We start from the raw sequence: 12,691 nt of genomic DNA, 5'->3' as shown, positions 1-12,691 counted from the left end.
GTTAAATCTTCCATCTTCTTAGCCAAAACATTTGTAAGTGCATCAAACTTTGCATTAATCATGTTGAATGGATCAAGGTCATACATTCCAGCAGCTTGCCTCTTTTGAGTTGGAGCTGGTCCTCTTGGACTATTCCAAAAATGAGTATTCTTTGCAATTTTCTCCAATAGCTCATAAGCTTCATCTTCATGCTTCATAATAAATTCTCCTCCTGTTTGAGCATCAATTATCCCTCTAATTGCAGGAGTAACATTGGTGTAAAAATTCTGATTTATCATCCATTTTGGAATGGCATGATGTGGGCATTGTCTCTCTAATTCCTTCCATCTCATCCATGATTCATAGAGAGTTTCATCTTCTCTTGGTCTGAAAGCTGTCATTTGATTCCTCAATTCTTGAGTTTTTCCAGGTGGAAAATATTGTGCAAGAAATGCATTAGTGAGTTGCTCCCAATTTGTAATAGAGTTGTGAGGTAAAGAATCAAGCCAATCCAATGCTCTATCCTTCAAAGAGAATGGGAATAGCTTCAATCTTGCTGCATCATCAGATACTCCAGGTTGTTTTTGCATATCACAAATCATAGCAAACTTTTTTAGATGTGTGTGTGGATTTTCGGAAGGATGTCCACCAAATTGGGAATTTTGAATCATTTGAAGAACTCCAAAATCCATTTTGTAGCTATTTGCATCAATTCTTGGTCTTGCTATACTCTCTCTCAAGTCATCAAAACGAGGAAAAGCATGATCCATCATACTTCCCCTAGGCACATTAGCATTTACAACTTCTTCACCTTGGGTTGCATTTTCATTATTCCGATCATTTCTAGCGTTACCACCACCAATTCTAATTCTTTCATCAGCCATTTCTGCTTCAATTTCAGTTTCTCTCAAGGCTTCTTTCCTTTTTCTGGTTTCTTACTTGTTGGCTCTACAAAATTTCTCAATTTCAGGATTAAATAATAAGGATGTATCACTTGTGCTTCTAGCTCTTCTCATAAAAGATTAAGAGTACCTAAAAAGAACAAACAAACACAAAATGAAAAGATAACAAAGATAAAAAAAAAAAAAAAACTATAAACAACTAAAATAATCAAGAATTCAATCTTAAACAAACAACTCCCCGGCAACGGTGCCAAAAACTTGATGTGGCCCAATCGCAAGTGCACGGGTCGTACAAGTAATATAGAAAAGATATCGTTCCTATGAGGAGTTTTGTTAATGATCGAATTTTTGATATGAAAATTGACTAATTTGAACTATTTTTGAAATTAAAGCAATAAATTGATAGATATTGAAGTGTGAAATCTATATGTGTAAAATTAATAATCTATTCAACAATGTAATGATTTAACTAAATTTGCATCAAATTAAAATAAGCAAATTGAAATATGGCAAGATTTAAATGGCAAGTAATTAAATTCAATTAGAAATTAGCAATAATAAAAAGGGCATTTTCGGAGTTCGGGAGTTCATATTCAAGCTATTTTGGGATTTTTAAATTGGTTATCCAATCTTATGGAACTTACGGGTTTTAAGGAGATTAATTCTTAAATCCTTTGAATACCCTTTCGAGTGGGACAAAGAGTGCCTTAATCAATCTAATCCTACTTTCGTGGAGTTAAAATTAATCAAGACCCATTAAGTTCCTTAATTAATCTGTAAATCCTCTTAATGCTTAGTCTATTTCTAGATCTAAGTTAATTAAGTCCAATTTCTTGATTTTCTATCACAAGGTTTTCTCCTTTCGGTGCTTCAACCATGGATTAAGAACAACACTTAATGGGATCCTACACTAAGCATGTCATTGAGCACACAAGAAATGAATAAAACTCATTAAAATCACAAAATATGGATTACCCAATCAAAATCCACAAAATATCTCAAATATTACATCCCAACTCCAGAATCTAATGAAAACTACTCACTATCCATAATATTTATAAGAAATTCTGAGTTAATATGGAAATAAATCTTTAATCTAAGCTAAGAACTAATAAACTCAATACAAGAAAGGTAGGTAATAGGGAAGAAGGGAAGAAAACTCCAAATCTGGTCTAGAAATGGAGAGGTGACGTTTTGCTCTCTATTTTCTGACTCTTCCCCTGTTGCTGCTTCCTTTTTTGTCTCCTTCCCTTTCTAAAATGAGATAAGGGCCTATTTATATCTTTTTTCTGACAAGTAGCCCTAAAATGGTGTGTTTGAGGTGTGTTTTCATGAGGGAATCTTCTGCCAGCTCATTATGAAGACTCTATGAAACTGCATAAGTGGACTGCATAAGTTATGCAGTCCCTTATGCAGTTTTCGGCTGGTTGTTGGGCCCTCTGTGTGAAGCTGCATAAGCAAAGAGTAATTCTGCATAAGTCATGCAGTGACTTATGCAGATTTCGGCAGGAATGGAAAAATTACTTCTTCTCCTTGTGCAGAACTGCACAACTTATGCGGCAAGTTATGCACAATTTGGCCACTACATAATTCAACTTTCAAACTTGTTTTTGATATCTTTGGCAGTAGAAATCACTTCTCACTGGCATAATTTCTTTTTTAGTCCCTCAAAAATACCATTTTTCCTACAAAATAAAGTAAAATTACAAATTAATCCAAAAATTGGCAATCATGAAAAACTATCTAAATAACTAATAAAATTAGCTAAAAGTGATTAACAATCAAATAAAATGGCCATGAAATTAAACCTAAATGAATATGTAAATTGCATGTATCAATTGCTAATTTAAAAATATTATAAAAAAATTAAACTTCCAAATAATAAATAAAAAATTCAAATCAATAAATTTTTCAAAATTATTAAAACAATAAATTATTAATGAAAATTTAATACTAAAAAATTAATAGAAAAATATTATAAAAAATTACTAATAATAACTATTAAAAAAATTAGATATAAAAAGATATCTATAAGATAAATTACTAAAAAATATTACCATATATATATATATACTAACAAAAATTTTTATTTTATGTAAAAAAAAATTAAATAAAAGAGACGAATAAGAAAATAGATGAGAGAGAAAAATGATAAAAAAAAATTGATGAAAAAGAAAAAGATGATAAAGAAAAAAGTTAAAAAGGGAAAAATATGAATAAAATATTTGAGAATGAAAAAGATAATAAAGAAAATGAGAGAAAAGAGAAGAAAGAGAGAAAAAAAAAAGTGAGTAGTGGGGAAAAAAGTGAGAAGTGGAGAATAAAAATGAATAATAGTTTATATAAGTGAATCAGCAATTTATTATCGACTACTAATTTCTTTTAAAATTTGGCGGGAATCTTGGGGAGAAAAATTTGTAATCACTTTACAATCGGTTACAAAATTGGCTGTAAAAATTGATTGTTATTAACAAACAATTCACAAATTGATTGTAAATTAAAATAAAAAAAAAATGGGCAAAAATTTTTGTGAGAAAAAAATCGGTTGCTGTTAGTAACTGATTCGTAAATCGGTTGTAAATCAAAATAAAAAAATAAAAAAATAAATGACGAAAATTTTTGGGGGAAAATTCTATTGCTGATAGTAACCGATTTTAATCAGTTTTAAAAATTAGTTGCTAACTTCATAAATCGGTTACAAATTAAAAAAAAAAAAAACAAAAAATTGAGTAGAAATTGTTTAGGAGAAAAAAATCAATTATAAAATTAGTTGCTAATATCAACCAATTTTAATCAGTTGCAAAAATTGGTTACTATTAGCAATCAATTCTCAAATTGGTTGAAAAAAATAAAATAAAATAAAACATTAGGAGGAAATTTTTTGAACTAAAATCTAGCAACCAATTTGCAATTAACTGAAAAAATCAAAGGAATAAGCGGCAAATAATTATCGATTTTAACAATCGATTACAAATTAGTTGCTAGTTTTGATGTCAATTAAAATAATTCTTTAATTTAGCAATTAATTTCCTAAATTGGTTGCTGTTAGTAACTGATTTTAAAATCGATTGCTATTAGCAACATATTTTAGTAATTAATTTTAAAATCAGTTGCTTAACATATATTTAAAATTTTTCTAATATCGATTAACAACTGATTTAGTAACAATTACAAATTGGTTGCTAGTAGAAACCAATTTTAGCAACCAATAAATTGATTGTTAATAACAACTGATTTAGTAACTAATTCTTAAATTTGTTGTTAAATTTTAAAAAATTGACTATTTTACTAAAAAAAAACTAAATCATAAATCAAGCTAAATAGCAATTATCAACATTTTACTTTTCAAAATTTCAATTGTCAAATTTTCAATGATTATAATTTTTTTATAATTTTTAAATATTATTATTTTAAATATTAACATAATATTTAAGACAATATTTTTTAGCATATTTATTATTATATTTACTATTGTAGACTTTTTTTAATCATACGCGGCATTTTTTTAATTGTAATTATAATATAATATTATATTTATTTTAATTTAATTTTAATAGGTATATTATTATTTTAAATTTTTAAAAATATAAAGTATAAAAATAAAATTTAATAGTTACCTCTAAACTTGATTGTTTGTGCAAGTAAATTGAAAACTCAATTTTTCAGTCAGAAATTTTTTAATTCTGTATATTGAACTATTTATTTTTTAATAAATTATGTTATTGAGTCTATAATTTTTTTTTTAATTTAAAGTGATAATTCAAGTGGTGATTGCTTGGCTGCCCCTCTCGCAAGCAAACTCAAGCGTATAGCTGCGGTCTGCGTGGCTAAATTAGACGCGTTTAATATTAATATTAGATCAAATATGAAAAAAAAAATATTATTTTTAATTTTTATATCAAATATACGATGAATTGTGTTTTTTTTTTTTTTTATGAAAATCACATACAACATCACGTACATAAGGCTAAGCAATTCTTCATATTTAATTGATATCTGTCATCTGTGTTCACTAATTTATTATCTTAATTACATTCAAAAATTACTTTATATAATTTAATTTTAATTAATATTTAAATTTAAAATTTTATAGTTTTATAAATAATTTAATATTATTAAATTAAAATTTATTAATTTTAAATATTATAATGAAAATTAAATATCCTAAGAAAATAAATTAGTGAACATATATAGCTATCAATCAAATATGAAAAAATATTTTTATTATTTTTAATTTTTATAGCAAACATACGATGATTGTATTTTTTTTTTTTTTTCAAATTTTAGCTTTTTAATGTTTATTAGATAAATCATATGCAGCATCATGAAAGCATGTTGAGAAACACACTATGATACTACTCATTACGAAAATTAACAATTAATCCAAAAATAAATACTGTAGCAAAAATTTAAAAGAGATAGAATTTTTGACGTGTTTCGGCTAAATTAGGGATGGCAACGGATAGGGTACCCGTAAAAATTACTGTATCCAAACCTGAATCCGATTAATATTCTCAAAACTTAAATCCGTTTCAAACCTGATTAAAATGTATTCTCAATTACCCGAATGCATCCCAAACCCGATTATGATTATCCGAAAAATATCCAAACCCGTTTAATTTTATATATTTTAATTAAAAATATCCAATTTTTGTCCGGGAAGTTTTAGCCCATTTTGATTTTTAGGCTAGATTTCTTACAAACTGTGAACCCCACGAGAAAACCGAGAGTACCAGAGCGCTCCACTCGTCTAGAGCTTCGCGGCAATACAAATTTCAAAATTTTTCGACACCGTTTTTTGATGGGTCTCACGGAACTTCACAGTGTTTTTTCGAGCATTAAATGAGCTTAGAAAATTCTGTAAAATTTTTGTACTAACCCCCGTGTTGTGGGCTTCATGTAGGTATCTTCGATTCTCAGAAATTCGATAATTGTTCGGGTCTGTGAATTTCCAACCAAACAGACTGGCTATCGAAAAAGTCTCCGAATTGGATCGAGATTTTGGCTACCCCACCATTGTCAGATGTCTCGAGTGCGTCCCCAAAGTCAGAATCGGCATAGGTAAACCCGAACCTTACTTTTTCATAATTTTCTAGTGCTTAAATGGGATTAAAAATCCATAAAATGTTCGTGGTAGCTTAGAAAATTATGATTCTTTTTGCATTAGCTTAGTAATATTGCTAAGGACCGCGAGGCAAAGTTTTAGAATTTTTAGAGCTTGTTGGGTAGTTTTTGCAAAAAGAGTCAATTATAAGGACTAAATCAAAATTTTACTTATTGTGATGAATGACTATTTAGATGGGCCTAGGAGGGGCTGTGTGATGTGATTGAGTTGTGGATATATGGATTGTGAATATAAAAGTGTGTTTTGAGCCTTTTTGCAGGTTGGGTAGGTCCTAGGTATAGGGGAGACTCTGCCGGATTTTCGGCAGGACTTAGGACGTATTTGGTCTTTTTCTTAATCGTATTGAGTCAAATTTATTAAATGATTATAATAAAAATTGTCAGGTGAGACGGGACAGCCTTCTTGCTCCGCTCAGCTGCCGCAGTGACCGCTGTCAAGTCTGTGAGTAAAATATTAATTTTAATTGTAATTTCGATATTATTATATGTTTAAGTAAGCCCATGCATCAGTTATATGTATGTATCTATGTAGTTAAACTCTAGGCACGTTTTATGTTGCATTCAAAACTGTTAAAATGCCATGGATGTTATTGTGGTAATTTGGAGCAGTGTGCGTGCGTTGGTGTGCGTGTAATGTGGTGTTGACTATGGATAGGACGGGTAGACACGGCTTGAGATCTTTGCTGGGACCCGGTCCTTCGGGGTAGACACGGCTTGAGTTCTTCGCTGGGACCCCGATTTGGTTTATTAAGCGAAAGTCCGGCTTGAGTTCTTCGCTGGCACAGGTTGGATTTAAGAGAGCTGTATAGAGGATCAGCTCCCATATATTATGATTGATATTACTGGGTGTGTGAGTGCTCCAAATTACCTTTTTGCTATTATGATGTGAAATTATTGCTGATGTTGTATTTCACTCTACAGGGTGCATTAGCTTTAGATAGTTATAGAGATTATGGTTAAAATTGATATTTTACTCTCTGAGTCGAACGCTCACTCCTGTTCAATATTTTTCCAGGCCACAGGAGGATATTTTTTAGGCTAACCTGCTTTTCTCACTCGTAGGTCATTTATTTATTTTTGTGTAAACCTGTTAACTCTTAGAATTTCCGCATGTGTTAGAAATATTTATTCCATTTGGGTCTGTAATATAATTATCATGTTGGACCTGTAAAATTATTATTATATGCATGTTTGATGGACTGGATGAGGGAGCTGAGCTCTCATTTATTTTTATGTTGATATGAGTATGTGGAGGGTGAGCTGAGCTCCCCAATTGATTATTTATTGTGTTTACAGGTCGAGTGAGTCAAAAACTCCCGTTGAAAGGTCCATTTTATGGCCAGACTCTGTCCTGTTGATTTTTTGAAATTAGGCCCAAATGGGCCTTAGAGTTGGGTTAATGAATAGTTAGGCTTACTACGGGCCTCGGGGGCTTTAGGCTGGCCTAGGTCCTAGTGCCGGTTAGGCCCATAGGTTGGGTCGTGACAAATGTGGTATTAGCGCTTAGGCACCAGATTCTTAGGGAATATTTGTCTAAAGTGTTGGGAAGAGTCTACTAGGAGTCACATGCGGAAAATAGGGTCCACATTCGTCTTGCATTGTCATCTTTGCTTCTAGTTTCTGCTTCATATAATTATGTATAACTATGAGTCTATAGAGCTGTGTGACGTGTTGTTTTGAATTTTGTGGGCTAATGCTGCTGAATTTCAAGAAAATGCGTAGAAGCAGGAGAGCTGCCACTGCACCAGAACCAGATGTGCCTGACGAAGTGTCGGCACAGGATGAGGCGCCTGCCCCAAGGAGGCAGGGTAGGAGACCTAGAGCTGCTCAAGTAGAAGAGCAGCTGCCACCAGTTCAGGATCAGTCTTTTATGGCACAGGGTCCCATAGACCCAGTGGCAGCTACTCTAGCTGGGTTGCAGAGAACCATCGATATGATGGCACAGTACATGGTCCACCCTCCACAGCAGCAGCAGTCCACCGCACCAAGAGGGGAATCTTACAAATAGATAATCAATTTCAAGAAGTTGGTGCCTGGTACTTATGATGTGTCAGACGATACATATCGATTTTTGGATTCCTACAGACAGGCAGGAACAGAATTGCAATTGACTGATAGAAGACTTATAGAGTGTATGCAGCATGTCATGGGGCCTATGCCTAGACAATGGATGAAAGACTACATATTATCTCGGATGGAGGGTTTGTCGTGGACTCAGTTTGTGGAACTGTTTATCAACCGATTTGTACCAGAGAGTTTCAAAGATCAAAAGTAGTGGGGCTTTGAGGCCTTAAGACAGAATGGCAGGTCTGTAGATGAAGATGCTACAGAATTTCTGGAATTGAGCAGATATGCCCCTACAGCAGTAGCTACAGAAACTATGAAGGTGAAGAGGTTCCTAAAGGGGCTTGACAGGAGGTATGCAAACCTGGCCATGATGTCTGATCAGTCTTTTGATGTGGTAGTTGATCGAGCCAGACAGATTGAGATTAGCTATGCTGTGGATGATAGCGGAAGAGCAAAGAAAAACAGAGTAGAGGGTTTTTCAGGTGTTCCCCACTTGGGTGCTCCGGAGAGTGGTGGCCAGAGTAATTACAGAGGAAGAAGTAGGAACAAGAAGAGTGGTTTTAGACATAAATCCCGAGGGTTCAGACCAGGGTACAGATCCAGCAGTGGTCACAGTTCGGGGTACAGCAGTTTTGGGTCTGGTTCAGGATCCTCCTTGGCACCTTGTGCACAGTGTGGGAGAGGACATTCAGGACCTTGTATGATGGGTTCAGGAGTATGCTTCAGGTGTGGCCAACCAGGTCACTTTGCTAGGGAATGCCTCATGTTCAGTGAGCCACAGATGGGGTCACAGGGTTCTGTTGCAAATGTTCCTCATCAGTTGTATCCTGGTGCTTCCAGCATGGTAGCGATCGATTCGATGGCCACAGGCCGAGGACAAGGGGACATGGATTTGGAGGCAGATCAGGAGGTAGAAGTCAGTATCAGGGTTCTGCCACTCAGGGTAGGGGTCAAGCTCGGGTTTTCACCCTGACCCACCAGGATGCTCAGGCTTCCAATGCAGTTGTGGCAGGTATTCTTCTAGTCTGTTCCTATGAGGCTCGTTTTTTGATAGATCCGGGTGCTACGCACTCATTTGTCTCCCCTGTGTTTGCCATGAAATTGGGTAGAAACCCTACAACTTTAGAATGTCATTTGTCTGTAGCTACCCCACTTAGTGACAACATAGATGTAGATATGGTTTTTCCGGGTAGCCCAGTAGTAGTGGATGGAAAGATCCTCCCAACAGACTTGGTTCCTCTACCAGTAATGGATTTCGATGTAATCTTGGGGATGGATTGGTTGGCAACTCATTATGCCACTTTAGACTGCAGGAACAAAAAGGTGTATTTCCATATACCTGGTGTGGAAGGGTTTAGTTTTGATGGTGACAGGAGCGTGGCTCCATATAATTTGGTGTCAGCAATTAGTGCTAGAAAAATGTTGAGGCGTGGATGTCAAGGATATTTGGCATTGGTGAGAGATACATCTGTAGAAGGTGTCAACATGGAAAATGTTCCTGTTGTCAGAGAATTCATGGATGTATTCCCTAAGGAGCTTCCAGGGTTGCCACCAGAAAGGGGAATAGAGTTCTGCATTGATGTTGTTCCGGGTACAAACCCCATATCAATGCCGCCTTACAGGATGGCACCAGCAGAATTGAAAGAGCTAAAGGAACAATTACAAGAGCTTTTGGACAAGGGTTTCATACGTCCGAGCACTTCACCCTGGGGTACTCCTGTTCTATTTGTAAGAAAGAAGGATGGGTCATTGAGATTGTGTATTGACTATAGACAGCCGAACAAGGTGACTGCGAAGAACAAGTATCCACTTCCTCAGATCAATGACCTGTTTGATTAGCTCCAAGGGGCTAGATTCTTTTCGAAGATAGACCTGCGATCAGGCTACCATCAGTTGAGAATCAAGAATGAGGACGTGTCCAAAACGGCATTCAGGACAAGATATGGTCATTATGAGTTCTTGGTGATGTCTTTTGGACTCACTAATGCACCAGCAGCCTTCATGGACTTGATGAACTTGGTGTTCAAGCCATTTTTGGACCGTTTTGTCATCATATTCATAGATGACATTTTGGTATACTCTCGGACCAAGGAAGAACACGTGTGGCACTTGAGGATGGTGTTACAGACTTTGACGAAGTTCCAGCTATATGCCAAATTTTCAAAATGTGAATTTTGGCTAGAAAGCATCTCATTCTTGGGACACGTGGTTTCTAGTGAAGGCATTCAAGTAGATCCCAAGAAAATTGAGGCTGTAACTGATTGGCTTAGGCCTACAACAGTCACTGAGGTGCGAAGTTTTCTGGGTCTAGCTGGCTACTATAGGCGTTTTATGCAAGATTTTTCCAGGATAGCAGCTACCCTAACTAAGTTAACTCGGAAGAATGTTCCATTCATTTCGACAGATGACTGTGAGGAGAGTTTCCAGAATCTTAAGGAGTGTCTAACCCCCGCTCCGGTGCTGACACTACCGATGAGTGGTGAAGGATATACCGTGTATTGTGACGCCTCCAGAGTTGGCTTAGGGTGTGTTTTGATGCAAAATGGAAAAGTAGTGGCTTATGCTTCAAGGCACCTGAAGAGGCATGAGCAGAACTACCCCACCCATGATTTGGAAATGGCGGTTGTAGTCATTGCACTAAAAATCTGGAGACACTACCTGTATGGTGAAGTGTGCGAGATATACACCGACCATAAGAGTTTGAAGTAAATCTTCCAACAGAGGGATTTAAACTTGAGACAGAGGAGATGGATGGAGCTTTTGAAAGACTATGATTGCACCATCCAGTACCACCCTGGGAAGGCCAATGTAGTAGCAGATGCTTTGAGCAGAAAATCTTCTGGTAGGTTGGGCCACATTTCAGCAGAGAAGAGACCGTTGATTCACGAAGTACATGAGTTGATGGATCAAGGTTTAATCCTAGATCTTTCAGATGAGGGGGTATTGTTGGCTCATTTTTCAGTGAGGCCAGACTTGCGAGACAGAGTTAGAGTTTCCCAGCACAGAGACCAACAATTGATGAAGATCATAGAAGGAATATAGCAAGGTGAAGGTGGTGAGTTTGGATTTGCCAATGATGGCACCCTAGTGCAAGGTTCTAGGATATGTGTGCCCGATGTGGACAATCTCAGAAATGAAATCATGCGAGAGGCACACTATACACTGTATAGTGTCCACCCAGGCTCCACCAAGATGTACCATGATGTGAAAGATAGTTATTGGTGGAATGGCATGAAGAGAGACATAGCAGACTTTGTGTCCAAGTGCTTGACTTGTCAGAAGGTGAAATTTGAACATTAGAGACCGTCAGGGAAGTTACAAGAGCTCCCTATCCCAGAATGGAAGTGGAAAATGATTACTATGGATTTTATGACTGGGTTGCCTCGTACCATGCGAGGATATGATTCGATATGGGTAATTGTAGATCGCCTAACCAAATCAGCTCACTTCTTGCCTGTGAAGACTACATATTCTGTGGCACAGTACGCCCGACTCTACATTCGAGAAATAGTCAGATTATATGGAGTTCCTATTTCCATAATATCTAATAGAGAGCCCCAGTTCACTTCTCAATTTTGGAGAAAGTTGCAGGAGGCACTTGGCACACAGTTGAACTTTAGTACTGCTTTCCACCCTCAGACAGACGGACAGTCCAAAAGGACAATCCAAACACTGGAAGACATGCTTCGCATGAGTGTTTTGGATTTTGGAGGTCAATGGGATGATCAGCTAGCTTTGGTGGAGTTTGCCTACAACAACAGTTACCATTCCAGCATAGGGATGGCACCCTATGAGGCACTGTATGGAAGAAAGTGTAGGTCTCCTCTGTGTTGGACAGAAATGGGAGAAGCGAAGGTGCATGATGTAGACCTAGTGTAGTACACTTCAGAGATAGTTCCTTTAATCAGGGAACGATTGAAAACAACTTTCAGTAGGCAGAAGAGTTATGCAGACCCCAGACGGAGGGATGTGGAGTTTGCAGTAGGCGATTATGTATTCCTGAAGGTTTCTCCGATGAAGGGAGTCATGAGATTTGGAAAGAAGGGCAAGTTGGCACCTCGGTATATTGGACCTTTTGAGGTTACTGATAGAGTTGGAGCAGTTGACTACCGGTTGGAGCTACCACCCAACCTTTCTCATGTTCATCCTCTGTTTCACATCTCCATGATCAGGAAATACATTCCTGATCCTTCTCATGTGCTACAGCAGGATGTAATAGAGCTAAAAGAAAACATGATGTTTGAGGAGCAACCTGTAGCCATAGTGGACTACCAAGTGAGGCAGCTAAGATCAAAACAGATCCCTATAGTTAAGGTTTTGTGGAGGAGCCAGTCAGTGGAAGAATGCACCTGTGAGTCAAAACGGGACATGCGTAGCAAGTACCCTTATCTGTTCAATGTGTAATCCTGTACTTTATTCTGCCTTGTGTTAAATTCGAGGACGAATTTTCTGTAAGGGGGGAAGAATGTAACACCCCTAATTTTTAAATTTATTATTTTTGGGCAAATATTGATGTTTTAATTTTAATTAAATTTTAGGGAATTATTTGAGATTTTTCGGATTTTCGAAATCGGGTTTGATTTTCTGAAAATATAAAACTTTGATGATTTTTAAAAATC

At 36.1% G+C, this 12,691-nt stretch overlaps 1 non-coding gene across 1 annotated transcript; it reads left to right on the top strand.

Annotated features, from left to right (window-relative positions):
• Positions 1–288: 288 nt before the first annotated feature.
• LOC131178040 (small nucleolar RNA R71) lies at positions 289–395 on the top strand. The gene has a single exon (XR_009147171.1). It is a non-coding gene; the product is annotated as a small nucleolar RNA R71 (small nucleolar RNA).
• The last annotated feature ends 12,296 nt before the right edge of the window (positions 396–12,691 follow it).

The sequence above is a fragment of the Hevea brasiliensis genome, chromosome 2 (genome assembly GCF_030052815.1).
Source record: "Hevea brasiliensis isolate MT/VB/25A 57/8 chromosome 2, ASM3005281v1, whole genome shotgun sequence".
In the NCBI taxonomy this organism is placed as follows: domain Eukaryota; kingdom Viridiplantae; phylum Streptophyta; class Magnoliopsida; order Malpighiales; family Euphorbiaceae; genus Hevea; species Hevea brasiliensis.
This window is presented reverse-complemented; position numbering and strand designations above follow the sequence as displayed.